The sequence below is a fragment of the Opisthocomus hoazin genome, chromosome 18, assembly GCF_030867145.1.
Source record: "Opisthocomus hoazin isolate bOpiHoa1 chromosome 18, bOpiHoa1.hap1, whole genome shotgun sequence".
NCBI lineage: Eukaryota > Metazoa > Chordata > Aves > Opisthocomiformes > Opisthocomidae > Opisthocomus > Opisthocomus hoazin.
In genome coordinates this window covers 4,727,718-4,741,643 of record NC_134431.1, presented here as the reverse complement: position 1 = coordinate 4,741,643, position 13,926 = coordinate 4,727,718, and the positions used below count along the sequence as shown (strand labels likewise).

The following is a 13,926-nucleotide window of genomic DNA, read 5'->3' as shown; positions in this document are numbered from 1 at the left end:
GACACATCTTTTCTGTAGGGGCTTGGTGTCGAAAGGGGAACTGGATGACCCTTCGTCTTCAGCCAGGCTCGGCTTGTTCTGGGGTATCTGACCTCCCAGCAACAGAGCCATTTGCGTCCGCTGAAACCACCCTGCCACATTAGCATGTTCCCTGTAACGTATGCTCCAAGGGTGTTTCTTTGCAGAGAAGCCTCTCTAAAGATAGCATCGTGAAGTTCTGTGTTGTCAACCAGGGACACTTGATCTAAAAAACAACATTTGATACACAGACAAGGTTTGCAAGTGCCATCTGGATTCTGGGAGATGAGCTAGGTTGTCTCTTCTGCATGCACTCACCAGTGGAAAAAAAAAAAAAAGTGCGTGCGGGCAGATTAATTCTTCAGGATTACCTGAGCAGGACCGCTTAGTCCACATGAATGTCCTTGGTGACATGGGACACCAGTGTAATCCCATACTGCTGGGCAGCATGCACTGGTGCCCCTCCTTAGGGTGCTGGAAATAATTCTGTAGTTGAGTGGTATATTTATTGAAACCCAGGTGGGATCAATTTAAATTCCCTGGGGCCAATAATATTTTAATCTACTGTCAAGCATACTGCAAGGCAGCACCTGCAGGTGGTGCAGAGCCCTGCAGAAGTGGGCCTGTTTTTAGGGAGGTGGGGATGCAGGGTACGCGGATGCCTTTGCCTGGCTTTGGTTCCGTGTGGTGGAGAGACCGTCCTCAAAAGTGCGCCAGCGCGGAGAGCAGCAGCCTGGGGAACAGGAGCATCGAACACGGCCCTGGCTGAACAGCAAACTTACTGTCCACACCTTCCCAGGGATTTGTAGGTTATAAAATGTACTTTACTTCGGGGCCTATTTCTTGGTGTTCTAGTTATCCTCTCATATGCAAATCTAATTTGCCTAATGGGCTGGTGAGTGTAATTGAAAGGCAGCCTGCACTTACGTGATAGTGAGACGTCTCACCTGTGCCCGGGCACAGATGGGTCTCTGCCTCGCTGCTGCGTCATTAGAGGACATTTATAGGCACGGTGTCACAGGCTTTGCTGTGACCGGGGCAGGAAAATAGCAGTATAAAACAAACCTGGGGTTTTTTTTCTTTGTGTTTTGCCCTCTGTTTTCTGGGTTTGCAGTTTTGGTGGGTGCGCTGCTTGGTTAACATCGCTGTTGTCTTTCCCTTGTGCTCCGGTTGATGGTAAGCAGGCTAACGCAGCTTACCAGTAACTGGTTCAGAACAGCCCTAAGATGAGGAGCTGGAAAGTCTGTTCCGTGCTGCGGTGCAGGGTGATGCTTTGAAAGCAAGTGCATCAGCAGCTGAGCCAGTGCCTTCACGCTGTGGTCCCTGCGCGTCGCGGAATCTCCCGAGGTTAGCCACGGAAAATCTCCACCTCTGCTGCCGGAGAGAGAGAGGAAGGAGGCACAGCAGAGACAGTGACTGCTGTGTATCCAGCTCTGCTGGGGTTGTTCCCTGCAGAGACCGAGAAGCAGTGAGCTTTAATGGCTCTCCTGTCCACCCCCGTCTCTCCATGCCTGGGTGCTGCAGGAGATGCTGGCTCGTGGTGCTCCAGCACCGTGCCAGTGGCCCCGCTCCTCAAGGTATGTAGGTGCCCATCCCCAGGCTCTTAAACACGTCTCAACCCCATCCCTAAATCTGTTGCTCCTGTGCTTCCAGCTCCGTGGAAGGGTGGAAAGCTTTCCGCACGCTGATGGGGTTTGGGGTGAAAGGAAGGAGCGATTCGTGTAGTGCCATGAGGGTTGTCTTTGAAGAGGTAGAACTGTCATCTTGGCAGAGCTCCTGCGTGTGTCATCGATCGGGAGTGAGCGTTAGCTGGGCAGCAGCTCATGTGCTTAGCGCCCAAGGGAACGAGGCACGCTCTCTGAAGAGAGCCAGCGTGAGTTACGGCGCGGGTAGCAAGCCTTGGCTACCTTAGGTGCGTTGAAGGGGTAGCAGGGTGGGTGTTAGGGTGTGCAGCCCTGCCGGCATCTGTGTGAGGGCTCCTGTAGTAAAGCCGCGGCAGGCTGTGGGGTGAGGAACGCTTGTGCTCCTCGGTTTGGACTTTGGCACTTGTGGGAAGCTGAAATAATGGGGATGAAAAAGACTTCCCAAGTCTTTTCCAAGTTCCTCCTTGATTCCTTGGACAACTTGCCCGGTTTTGGATAAAGGTTGGTGGAACTTCAGCCCTGGAGCTGACTGGCAGTGGGTGAGCTCCTGCTCTTCGGCCTCTGTCCAGAGAAGGAAGACACTCTGCTTTGTATTTGGAAAAGCAAGCAAGCGATACGACTGCAGGGACCCCAGGGGAATTGTTTTTCCATGTCCTTCCTTGACAGCTTCATTTTGGGTTTGTGGTAGAACTTGGGCGGTGATTTGCTTTGGGTTGGATTTTTTTGTTTTGCGGTGTTTTTGAAGAAATGACCATTGCTTTCACCGAAACTAGCCCTGCTGACTATGGCCTTCTGGGCTGCTTCCTTCTCCAGGCGGTCTGGACTTGTACTTGCTCTGTGCTTAACAAACAGGATTGGTTTTTTCTAGTTTAATTTAGGCTTTTGGTAATAGCCTAATAGGCTATAGGTGTCCTTGGTGTTATTTGTGCTTCCCTGTGGTCTAACTGGTTGTTATGGATTGAATGTTGTCTTCTGCCTCGATCTTCTCCCTTCTTGAAGGAGTGGCCTTGCTTTTTTTAAGTGGCGTTACTTACCAGTTATTGGTAGTGGTGCTTGGGCTGCTGGCGCTGGTACTTTAGGTCTGCTTTTTATGTACAGACTTTATCTCAGTTCCTGTATTACTCGGTTTGAGTATTTTCTACTCGCTGGACACCCTCACCCCTTAGATGCCAGATCTCATTGGCTTCAGATCCCTGCATGCGCAGCAGCGTTCGTGATGCTGTAAGAAATCCAGATTTGCTCAGTACTGGCTATTTTTGGGGGTCAGTGGGGGTTTTTTAGGTTGATATATAGTGGTGGGAACCAAATCCTCAAGCAGCAGAGCCTGGAAGATGGAGGACCGAGAGGGGGTTGTATTCTGAAATTGTTGTTTTAAAGCTTCTGACTTCAACCTTGTCCTGCATGTCTGTAGCAACCAGGTTTAAAGTTCTTAAATGGTTAATTACTGGATGATTTTAAGAGGAATTTGTGGTGGTTTTGAATCCATCCTCTTATTTTACACGAGACTATTTCCTCCTCTAATGATTTTCAGGCTGTTCCCCTTTTCCCTTGTGGTGTATGAACTGGAGAGGTGCCCCTGGACGGCTCTGCCCTGTGCAGGCTCCGTGTTTGGCAGCGGTGTGTCTGGGTAGCGCAGGACAGAGATCAGGCAGGTCTTGAATATCTCCAGAGAAGGAGACTCCACAACCTCCCTGGGCAGCCTGTTCCAGGGCTCTGTTACCCTCAGGGTGAAGAAGTTCTTCCTCATGTTCAGATGGAACCCCCTCTGGCTCCCAGCAGCTGACGGGGAGCAGAGGCGCAGCGGTGGGCAGGGCTCGAAGCCCCGGGAGCTGCGGCGTTGGGCTCCCAGCTGCCCCGGCACGAGGCTTGGCACCATCGCTCACCTGCTTGGAGCCGTGGTTAAAAATGCTCTGGGAAGTGAAATGGCCCCTGCTTGATGCGGGGCTTTTCTGGGAGGAAACTCCCTAAATGGCCGCTTCCAGGCGGGCAGGGATCCGTCCTGCGGCGAGCAGAGGGATGCTGGTGGGAAGCCTGCAGGCGAAGGGCCTCGCTGCGTTCACCCTGAAGCAGCATCCGTCTCGACATCTGCTACATTTCTTACAGAATTGGCCAGAAAATTGCTTCCTCCTCCACAACTTTATTTTTCCTACTGAAACTAAGAGCTGGGATATAAAACACCAGGCGGTGAAAAAGCCGGGTCGCTAGCCTGGTGTCTCGGAGGAGACCGTCGCTTCTTCCAACCCCCCAGCTTCCAGGAATGAACCGGACTCAGCATGGAAGCCAACAAAAATCCGCTGGGAAGGGGCTTGGGTGGGAAGCGCGGTTCCGTGGGGAAGCCGTGGGGATGCCGGCCCCGCTGTGCTCGCCTGGGCCCTTAGCAGCAGCCTGGCAGGAGGAGGGGGCTGCGTTGCCAGCGATGGCGGCTGCAGCGTCGGGGCTGTGGCCGTGCTGTGCAGCGCCGGCGGCTCTTTGGCTCGGCTGGCCCTGAGCACCGCGGCGCTGCGGAACCGCTGCGCTGCTCTGCGGAAGGGCTGTTTGCGGATTGCCCTTTTCCAAGCTATTTTGTTAAAGGAGAAAGTAGGGCAGCCGAGGAGGCGTGGGGTCCCAGGCTTTCGGATGGAGCTTGCTGAGCGGTGGTGAGGTGAATTTGTGGCTTAAATCTCTGCTGTCGAGGTCTCGCTGATGGATTTTAAGTGCTGCTGGTGTTGTGTTTGCTGGGACACCTCTAATTCAGTGTCCATGAGAGAGGCTCTGGCGCAAGCCGTGCTGCAGAATCACGGAATCACAGAATGGTAGGGGTTGGAAGGGACCTCTGTGGGTCATCTAGTCCATCCGCAGGGAAGCTCCACGGCAGCCGGAACCCTCCAGGAACGCTTCCCCCAGCTGAGACAAGCCCACGGCCTCCCCCAGCCTCCCCCAGACCCGTACCCGTGACCGGAGGAGCCCAGCGAGGGCTGCAGCGATGCTGGAAGCCCAGAGCCTTCCTGAGGCTCCCCCAGACCCGTACCCACGACCGGAGGAGCCCAGCAAGGGTGGCCGGGGTTGCCCCAGCTGTTGGGGGGTCCTTCCTAGGAGCCTGCTCCAGCATCGCTGCTGCTCCGAAGCCCGTTGAAATCGGTGGCTGCGTTTCTGTTGACCATTATGAGCTGCGGAGAGCCTCTTGGAGCTAATTAGTAGTAAGAGGATGCCAATTAATCACCGCTGGCTGGGCTCTACCACCGCTTTTCCGCTACTGCTGGGTTGGAGGGGACGATAACAAAATGGAGCTCAGTGCGTACGTGTTTCATCTGGAGAGCAGGCGAAGGGTGGAGCTGCTTGTTAAATAGCCAGCGATCCAAGTTTTAAAAGGATTTGTGAGTGCTAGATAAAATTGTATCCTAAAGGCTGTCTCAGGGCCTCTGGTAAGGTGGAAGACGCTTTCAAAAGCTGGAGCTTGTTGCACCGTGTTTTGCCCCATATGGGTCACCCAGAATTTGATGGGTACAAAAGCTACGGCTTGATTTACTCTATGGCGTTTGGCCTAAGCAGGAGAAAAAAAGATTTCCACTCCCAAAATTACAGCGCTTGGTTGTTCTTCTGTAGGACTTACGGGATTTTTGGTAACGAATTATGTTCTTTATACCGCAGCAGAGTTTGGCACGACTTTGCTTTAAAAGCAGTGCTTGCAAAAGTCTGAAGTTGTGAAGGCAGTTGCATCTGTTCTGCAGTTTTCAACACCTGGGTCCCGTTTGGAGCTCACTGCACGTGGTGTCGGTACCCTGCACGCCAGGCTGGTGCTTTTCCAGGGAGCGTTCACGCCAGCTACAACCGATCATTGAGCAGACATCAAGCACGGGGCTGCTAATTAGGAATAAGAGTTTCTGAGCCGCTCTAATGTGTATCTCTACAATCCAGGAGCGCCGCTGGGGAGCGTGGAAGACGGGGAGGAACGCTGTGCGGTGCCAGCGCTGGCTGCAGAGCCGGTGGCTTTGGCGTTGGGGTGTGGGTGACGGCTGGCGCGTGGCTGTGCCACCGAGCCGGGGCTGAAGGGAGCGTTGGGGACCGACCCCTGGATGGGAGGGGACGGAGCCTGGGCGAGACGCCTGGGGGCCCTGAGCTGTGGCAGAGGTTGGAGAATGCCGACGAGAGCAGTGGACTTCTGGTGCTGGCGTTGCTGGAGGGTCAGCGTGTCCTTCAGCCGCGGGTATCCCACCTGCTGGGTCACTTCGTACGCTCTGGAGTGAACTGTGTCTTCTCTCTGGAGCCCAGAGGGGCGAATCGCCCCGGCTACGGCCTTGCTGCTCGGGGCAGGGAGCGATTTCAGACCTGCTGGGAGGAAGCCCTTAAAGCCAACCTTTAAAATGACTTTTCACATCTGAAAAGTACCTGAGATGGCAAACGTGCTGCATGTCATTCGTATAAGCGTGGTTAACTCAATTCTTGCTGTTGTGGTAGATAGCATTTACTGTACGGGAAACTCAAGCTCCTTTTTTCTCCTGACATAACATTTCTCTCTATGTAGAAGCCCCACAAAATAATCATTAAAAAAAAAGAAAAGGCTTTGATACCGAGCTGTTGCTCCAGGTCTCTCCGAGTGCGATCCCTTTTGTAGGCGTTGCGTCTGGGCTGCACCGGCCTCGGGAGCCGTTAATCTGCCGGGGGTTTGCTTCCCTCTGGCAAGTGACAGCCAGCTGTTCCCATCTGGAAGGTTTGCTCCCGCCAGCGTCGTTTCGCTCGGAGTCGGAGCGTTTGGAGAGCGGTGCAGCAGGCTGAGACTTTCAAGAACTAATTTTTCCATGATTGTGATAATTGCCTGTTTGATAGCTGTAACTGCTTGCATTTTTCATTCAGAGCGCTTTAGCCTAATAAGTAAATAGTGCGGAGGAGTAAATATTTCTTAATATTGTAATAGGAGTGGGTGATCTAAACAAAAATAAGTCTTGATGCTGTAACTTTTAAATGGAACAATGAACTAATGAGAAATTACCAAAATACAGTAGCAGTGACTAATCGGATGAGCTAGCGAGGCTCTCTGGCTTTGCTGCCCTGCCCGTGTCCCGGGTTATACCCCGGCCAGGGAGCTCTGAGCGAGCAGAGGGGTGGTTCTGGGGAGGGACCACGCTCCCCCCGATCCCCAAAGCGCTTCCCATCCTCACACCGCCACGCTGACCTCTCTGTAGGCTTTGGTTTCCAGGTGTATGTTCTGCTGGGCGGTGTTCCAGGGTGCGTCCCTCCCTTCGGGGGGCTGGCTCTGGGGGCCGAGCAAGCGGCTGGCGCGGGTGGGCAGCGGCGGGGGGCATCGCGGGCTCCCGGCAGTGCTCGCTGCGTCCCCCCGAGACAGCCGCCGGGCCCAGGCCGTTGGCAGGGACATCAAGGGATGAACCTGGGGCCCTAAAACTTATTTGCGTGGGCACTAGCAGCGTGGGAAGGGAATTCCTGTGGCACGCTGGTGGGAGCAGCGGCTCCCAGGTGGCTGCCACACAGCGCGTAAATGTCTTTTAGGGCAGCTTTTATGGTCTGAGTAACTATTCCCTTGCTCCTTCATGGAAGAGAGAGCAGGAGAACGGGGGGTACCAGAGCGGTCTGTGGTGTTGTAGAAGCAGGATGACCAGAATTTGGGGAGCTTGATGTGTACCCCACTCTGGGGGCTGTTGGCCGCGAGAGTTTGCGGGGTGGATTCTGCATCTGTGGGTTTGCACCGGTGGCCCTGGTCCGAGTCTGTGGAGCAAGAGGAGACCAGAGCGGAGGCGGCAGGCGTGCGGCGCGGCCGGGTTCGGGCTGGTGGGTCTGTCGCAGCCAGCGCCTGCGCAGAGCCGGACCTGCAGCCGCCTTGTCTGGGTGGGACCAGCGGGAGAGACCTGCTGCGAAGTCCGGCCTGTGCTACGGTGGGTTTGTAGAGCCAGTTAATAGGTTTTTATAGAAATTACTGAAGGGCAAGAGGGATAAAGATCTGCAGTCTGCCTTCAGGAATAAATTATTAATCTTATTTCCCTTATTAACTGCTTTCTGGACTGGCTGCGAGCGATAACATACTTTGCTCTTTCAAGTTCTTCTATCAGAGTTTCACATTGAACTGAGATTTAAAGTGAAACAGCTGTGTGTGGGAGAGGAGTAGATGGCAATGGAGATACACGCGTTTATTTTTGATTTATAAAATGCCTGTCCCAGGCTCAGCAGCTCCCTCCTGTGTGATGCGAGGCTCTCCTGCGAGGTGCCGAGTCCTCTCCACTCCCACAGCATCTTACAGCTCGGGAGCCTAGATGTGCTGTAACACCAAGCTAAACAGGGTAAAAATAGGCTGATTGCATTTAGTGGAGGAAGTATCCGTACAGTAACTAACTTACCCACTGTAGCAGATGCTATAGTATCATCTCAGCCAACTCCACGCTTTGGTGTGGAGGGAGGAGGATGGAGAAGGACCTCAGCTGACCAACGGTTGCTGCTGACCTGTTTATGTGACACCCTCGTGTCTCCCAGTTCTGGTTGTAAATGATCATTTATTGACTCGAGCAAGAGGAGACCTCTGGAAACCACCCTACATGCAAATAAATGTCAATATTTGTATAGAAATGTAATCTTGACTGCAAACCTCTTAACATCTCCCTCTCCACCAAATTGGGACTAACCCAATCATCCTTTTTTTTCCTGAGGCTGCTGTGTCGGCTGCCTTGTTTCCGATGCTTATCTTCAGGCTTGACCCTCCATCGCTTTTTGATGCAGTGGTGCTGCAAAAAGATAAAATATTGGCTCTTTCCTCGACGATGTCATTTCGGTTTGAGCTTGGAGGAAGCTGTCTGGAAGCAGGTGATGGAGGAATTGCAGTGGAGCAGCGGTAGACGGCGTCTCCTGGAAGTCTGAGTAATGATCCTCTTGCTTTGCATGTAGATAACCTCTCTTCTGCATGCCTTGGAGAGCTGCAAAGGTGCTCCACAGATGGCTCAGAGCTGTCAAGGGGAGGGAGAGGCAACCTTAGAGCGGAGGAAAGATGTTAATAAAATTTAAATGTAATTCTTCCCATTTCTCAGTTCCTAAATGTGAAAAATATTAGCTTGGTGGAGACTGAAAACAGATGGTGAGCAGTTGGAGCAGATAAGCACGTTATTCAAAATAAACATTCGCCAAAGCTGGGGAGGTGGCGAACCATATTTCATTTCACCCTATTTACATTATCAGGTCAGGTTACACTGATGCTGCCTCTCGTTTGCATTCAGATGAGCACCAGGGAACCCTGCGATGCACGCCAACTGCGGCGCGTCCCTTTCGTCAGAGACGTGTTTGGGCTGGAATGGATGGGTTTGGGCCATTTCCCTGGCTTGCGTTTTCTCCAGGACGCTATATTCACATAGTTGTCTTAGAACAGCTCTCCTAGGCTGTCGGCGGGGTCCCGCCGGCCACCGGACAGGGCACCGCGGTGTGTCCTGCCTTTGTTTCCCTCTTCCAAATGGTCTCTTCATCCGTTTAGACAAGCTTTGCGTTGCTTCGTCTTCAGCCAGAGGCTCTTACCCATGTAAACGGTGGGGAAGCAGGGCTCTGGTTCCAAGGGCTGTTCCTGGGAAGGGCTCCTTTTGCCGACTCGTAGGCGATCTAGAAGTCATGCCTCTAGCCTGAGTGGTCGTCTGAGGTGGTGGGACCAGTGGAGAGAGAGGTGTGTCTGCAGGGTGGCTTACCTCCCTCGCTTTGATGGATGTTTTGGGGTGGGCTGAATCACCTTCGGGGTGTCCGTCTGTCTGTTGGCTCCAGAGCAAGCTCGGACCCAGCTCTTGGGTAACCAAAGAATTTCTTCTGCCAGACTTAACTTCGGCTGCTGCTACTGGGACGATTCTCCAGTCGCTTGCTCTCAAGAGGCAGGTATGAATTTTGGGCTCTTAATTTTTTGAGGCAAGGAGTGACTTTTTAGGTTATTCTGCCTGTTCTAGATGAAAATCAAAAACATCTGCTCTGATTAAACCTCTGCTTTGTGTATGAAACCGTTCCATGCTTTCACTCTGGAGACTCTGAACCAGAGGGCAAACCCTTGTACACAGTCTTTTGTTCAAAAGACATCAACCAAGCCCAAAACTTTGTTAGTTTACAGACGTTCAGTTGAACCACTCGGTGGTCAAAGCTTTGTCGACAAGGTTCTGATTTTTGGGTCTGCTCTGTCTGTCCTGCAGAAGGGAGCAGCAAACCCTTACCTGTGCGTTCCTGCCGGTTACACAGTGCTGTCTCGGGTTTAGTGTGTTTTTTCTCTTATTTCTTCAAACATGTTTTATCTTTTGACTTCTACAGAGAGCTGTACTGCTCAAGTCTGCAAACAGGTTTGTGAGAAGCAGTTCCAATGCCATGGAGCTTATTTAGAAATGGCATCTACAGAGTTGCTCCCAGGCCAGGCAGGTTCCTCCTCCCTCCCTAACTCTCGCGACAGTGAATCAAGGGGAGTCCTACACCTGCACCAAGAATGGCTCGAGGATACTGATGGTCGTGCTGTACGTGCCCTCCAAATACCCAGCCACAGGCTTTAAATCCATTTCCCATGAGGGAGGGGGAAAGGCTTTACTGTCTTGAGCTGTTAGCAGGGTTTAAGAGCCAGCACAGACTCCATGTCCTCACTCACGGAGGTTGCTGGATGGTGTGAAATTGCGCCCGTGCAGACGCTGCAGTGGAAATTCAGATAAAGCATCCGCGTTGTCTGCGCAGTGGCTCTTTCTCTTCCCTTGCTCTCGGCAAGCTCGTGGCTCTGCCATCGCCGCCGGATCGGGGCTTTCTCTGGAGCATCGTCCTGCCGAGCGGGGCACCGCCGGCCTCGGGCGCTTCGCAGCCGCCCATCGCCTCTCGAAACGCGGCCGTGCCGGCGGGAGATGCAGCCCAGGAGTCGCGGGCCCAGCAAGGGTGCGAGATGGGTTCACGGTCTGCTTGTTGTTCATAAATACAGCTCCCACCCTGATGCTGTTCTGCCGTCTGTCAGAACTCCATTTTGAACTTTGGGAAGTGGATGGCGAGGAGGTTGTTTGTGTCTGCCTACCCCTTACTCCTGGGCTGTTCCTGGCTCTCTTCCCCGGTTCCTTATCTTGCTTTTGGGGGAAGGTATCATGCAGTTTTCCTGATGCAGTGTTTTTATTTCTTTTTCATCACTTAGTTTATTCTCTAATTGCCAAAGGCATTGAAGGATTAATTTAAATTCTAGCGTACTCCCTAACTTGTCACTATTTTTTTCCTTGTGCCTTTTCCTTTCTCTCAAACCCACAGGCACAAAGCGTTTAGCAAAGCGGCTTCTTTGTACAGTTACAACTGGAGTAAAGGCTGGCCGTTCTTCGGAGGTTACCTGTCACAGCAATACTCTCTTTGTACTGAACACAAGAGGTGGAAGGCTTCTTCAAAGAAAATAAATATGATGAAATCTCTCTCGAGTGGGTGTTGAAACTTCCCCCGCTGAACTGTGCCGCTGTGTTGGAGAGCTGGAGCCTGGGTCCCCTGGGCGCGCAGGAGTGGGACAGCTCTGAGGAGCAGCCCAGACCCCAGGTTTTCTCCTGCCGCACTGTCCTCTTGTCTCACTTAGCTCTTTCTCCTCTCCAGAAAGGAAAATCATCAGCTGTACTTCATCGTGACATATGCTCCTTTTTAATTTGTTACGCTTGGATGAGAACTGGAGCAGCAGAGGAAATAACGGTGCGCACCGAGAGTCAGCGCGGAGAGTCAGATAAAACCGGGGCCCTTCGGCGCGGCGCTGGAGAGCAGAGGGACGCAGGGCTTCGGGTGTATTCAAAGCTCGGGGGCTTTCTAGTCTCTTGCACACCTGGGCCTCTGAAATGGGGCACGCGAATATATAGGGCACGAGGCATCAACTGGTGCGTGCCTACAGCTGGCCTTACCCAGGCAGCCGCTCTGCAGCACCGCGAAGCTGCAACGCCAGTCCCTGTGCAATCTGGTCTTCAGGCTTCGTCGGCTCTTGGAGAAGATGAGATTCTTGCATCAAGCCAAGACTAAAACAGCATCTCCGTTTTGCTGTAGTCTGTGTCAGTCATCTTCCCGTGGGAAGCTCCAGCGCTGGAAGGCAGGAGGGCGGCTCTCCCACGGGGCCGGGCGGCCGCGTCGCTGACGCCTCGCCCCCCGGTTCACCTCCGCAGGTCCTGGGAGCAAAGTGGAGCTCGCGTCAACGCGAAGTTTCGGCGTTTGGCAGCTGGAGTGTTGTGCCGTGATCACCTTCAGTCGCTGTGCTGCAGGTGCTGCTTGAAAAGCAACAACATGACACTTGTAAATGTTTCTGAGCCCAGGTAGGGTTTGGAAGGAGTTCTTGAAAGAAAGCAACCCAGTGTTTCCAGTTCAGGCAGGTGTCCTGCTCTGACACCTGGAGTATTCAGTCATGGACGAGAATTATTCTTCTTGAAGAATGATCTGAAAATCCGTTACAGCCTTGGGCTCTCAAGCAGGATTGCAGATGACTGATGTGGTGGGTGACTTGCAGGCATTTTGAGGAGCATCTCGGCATCCTCTCCAGGCATCTGGAGGCAGCGCCGGCGTGTTGCCGTTGGCGAGCGAGTAAATATTGCTGGGCAGTGAAATGTGGAAGAAAGAGCCCGGGAAGGCGGCGTTGCTCCAGGGACCATCCCACTGGTGCGGACCCTGTAAATTAACCAAATTAGTTCTGCTTTCTGAATGTGCCATAGGAGCATTTTAGAAGGAAGGAGGAGAAGCCTTAGGGATTGTTTTCATGCTCTGCTTCTCTCCGGAGCACGGCGATGTCAGGCTGGCCATACGCGCCCCGGGAAGAGGGTTTCGTGGGAAGGGGGTGAAGAAGCTCGGGCAAGGCGGGTGGGTGGCAGCATGTTGGTTTTGGGGTGTGCAGTGGGAGAGGGCTGGCAGCAGACACGGGGCGATGCCATGCTCTCCTTGGCAGGGAGGTGGGCAAGGAGCTCACAGAGAAGAGCGTGGACCACGTCTCACCTCTGCACCACGTCTCACGTCTGCATCCTGGGACTGGGTGCGCGCACATCGTGCTTCTCGTCTGTTAGCTCGTGGCTTTCCAGTTATTCCCATGTTCTGAGCAAACATGTTTCTGTCCCCGATGGCCATCAAGCGGCTGGCACCGAGTGGTGGATAGGCACAAAGTCCTGTTTTGATTGAAAAATCTGGGGGTCATTTAGCAATGTTTCCCCTCCCTGCCTGGGTGAGTGAACTCAGACTTTTTGCGGTAAAAACAGCCCTGACTTCATGCACAGAACCTGCCCTCTGACTGTCTTGCTGCATTTGCTTAGAGAGAGAGGAGGTTGGTCTGCACTCTTGCCGATGAACTGGCCTGCTGGAGCATGCACCCACGGGGCTGAATGATGCCCTGTTCCTGCATCAATATCTTGTTACTCATCTGAACATCATATTTGTGCGTGGATATGACAGGGAGGGTCTGCACGTCAGTGTTAAATTGTATGAAAATTGGATGAAATTTATGCAAATAGTAGTTTGCAATATTATATTAATATGGTGACTATATGTTAAAATTATTAGTTGTTTCCTGTGGCTCCAGTATCTCCCTACTTTGTTCATGGAAGCAAAGCCTAGATTTTTTTTTTTTTTTTTTTTTTTTTTTTTTAAAAAACACGCTTAAATAAGTAAAGGCACAAACTTGCTGCTGTGGAAGTATTGTGGATACAGGTTTTATAGCAATTCCAGCCCCACCATCCCAGTTATTCCAGCTGCACTGCAAGGGCAGGAAAACATGGATTTTCAGCAGGTATTCCTCCCTGCTCCCCCTTCCACAGATCATCCTGCCATCAGGGGAAAGAGCTGGGAATAATGAACTTCATTTGTTACCTTGCTGGCGTTGGTGCTGACGTGCCGTCAGGAAGATCAATGAGCCGGCTCGTGCGCGGCGGCGATGCAGGTGCTGGTGGCTGGCGGCGCAGATTCCCGGCCGGCGGCACGGCGGGCGCCGGGGCCCGCTGTCGTCGAGAGCTGTGAAGTGGCAGGTTCTGTGGTTGTGTTTCAGTGCATCGGTTGAGCGCTGCCCTGCTGTACGGGAACGCAGCATTTAATCGCTTTGCCGGAGCTTGGAAGCTGCGTTTCTTCCAGCTGAGATTTGTAAAAACTGCGGATTGCGAATTCGATTGTAATCCAGTTCGATTAGATTGCAGCACGCGCTTCGATACCTTGATTCTGTGGCTGAAAGAGGCACCCGGACCGATGCCGGGCAGCGCGGGGTCCCCAGGCACAAGTCGGTTTTCAGCTGTGCCCCCTTCAAGGACCCAGCCTTGGGTCCTTACCTTTGCAGGTGCAGCCTTGGGTGCGAGCTCCCGCGTCCGAAGCGGCACGCTTG

General features: G+C 53.0%; 1 protein-coding gene across 5 annotated transcripts in view; it reads left to right on the top strand.

Moving 5' to 3' along the window:
• Positions 1–13,926, top strand: part of CBFA2T2 (CBFA2/RUNX1 partner transcriptional co-repressor 2) — a 67,295-nt gene that overhangs the window by 34,190 nt on the left and 19,179 nt on the right. The gene's annotated exons all lie outside the window — the stretch shown is intronic.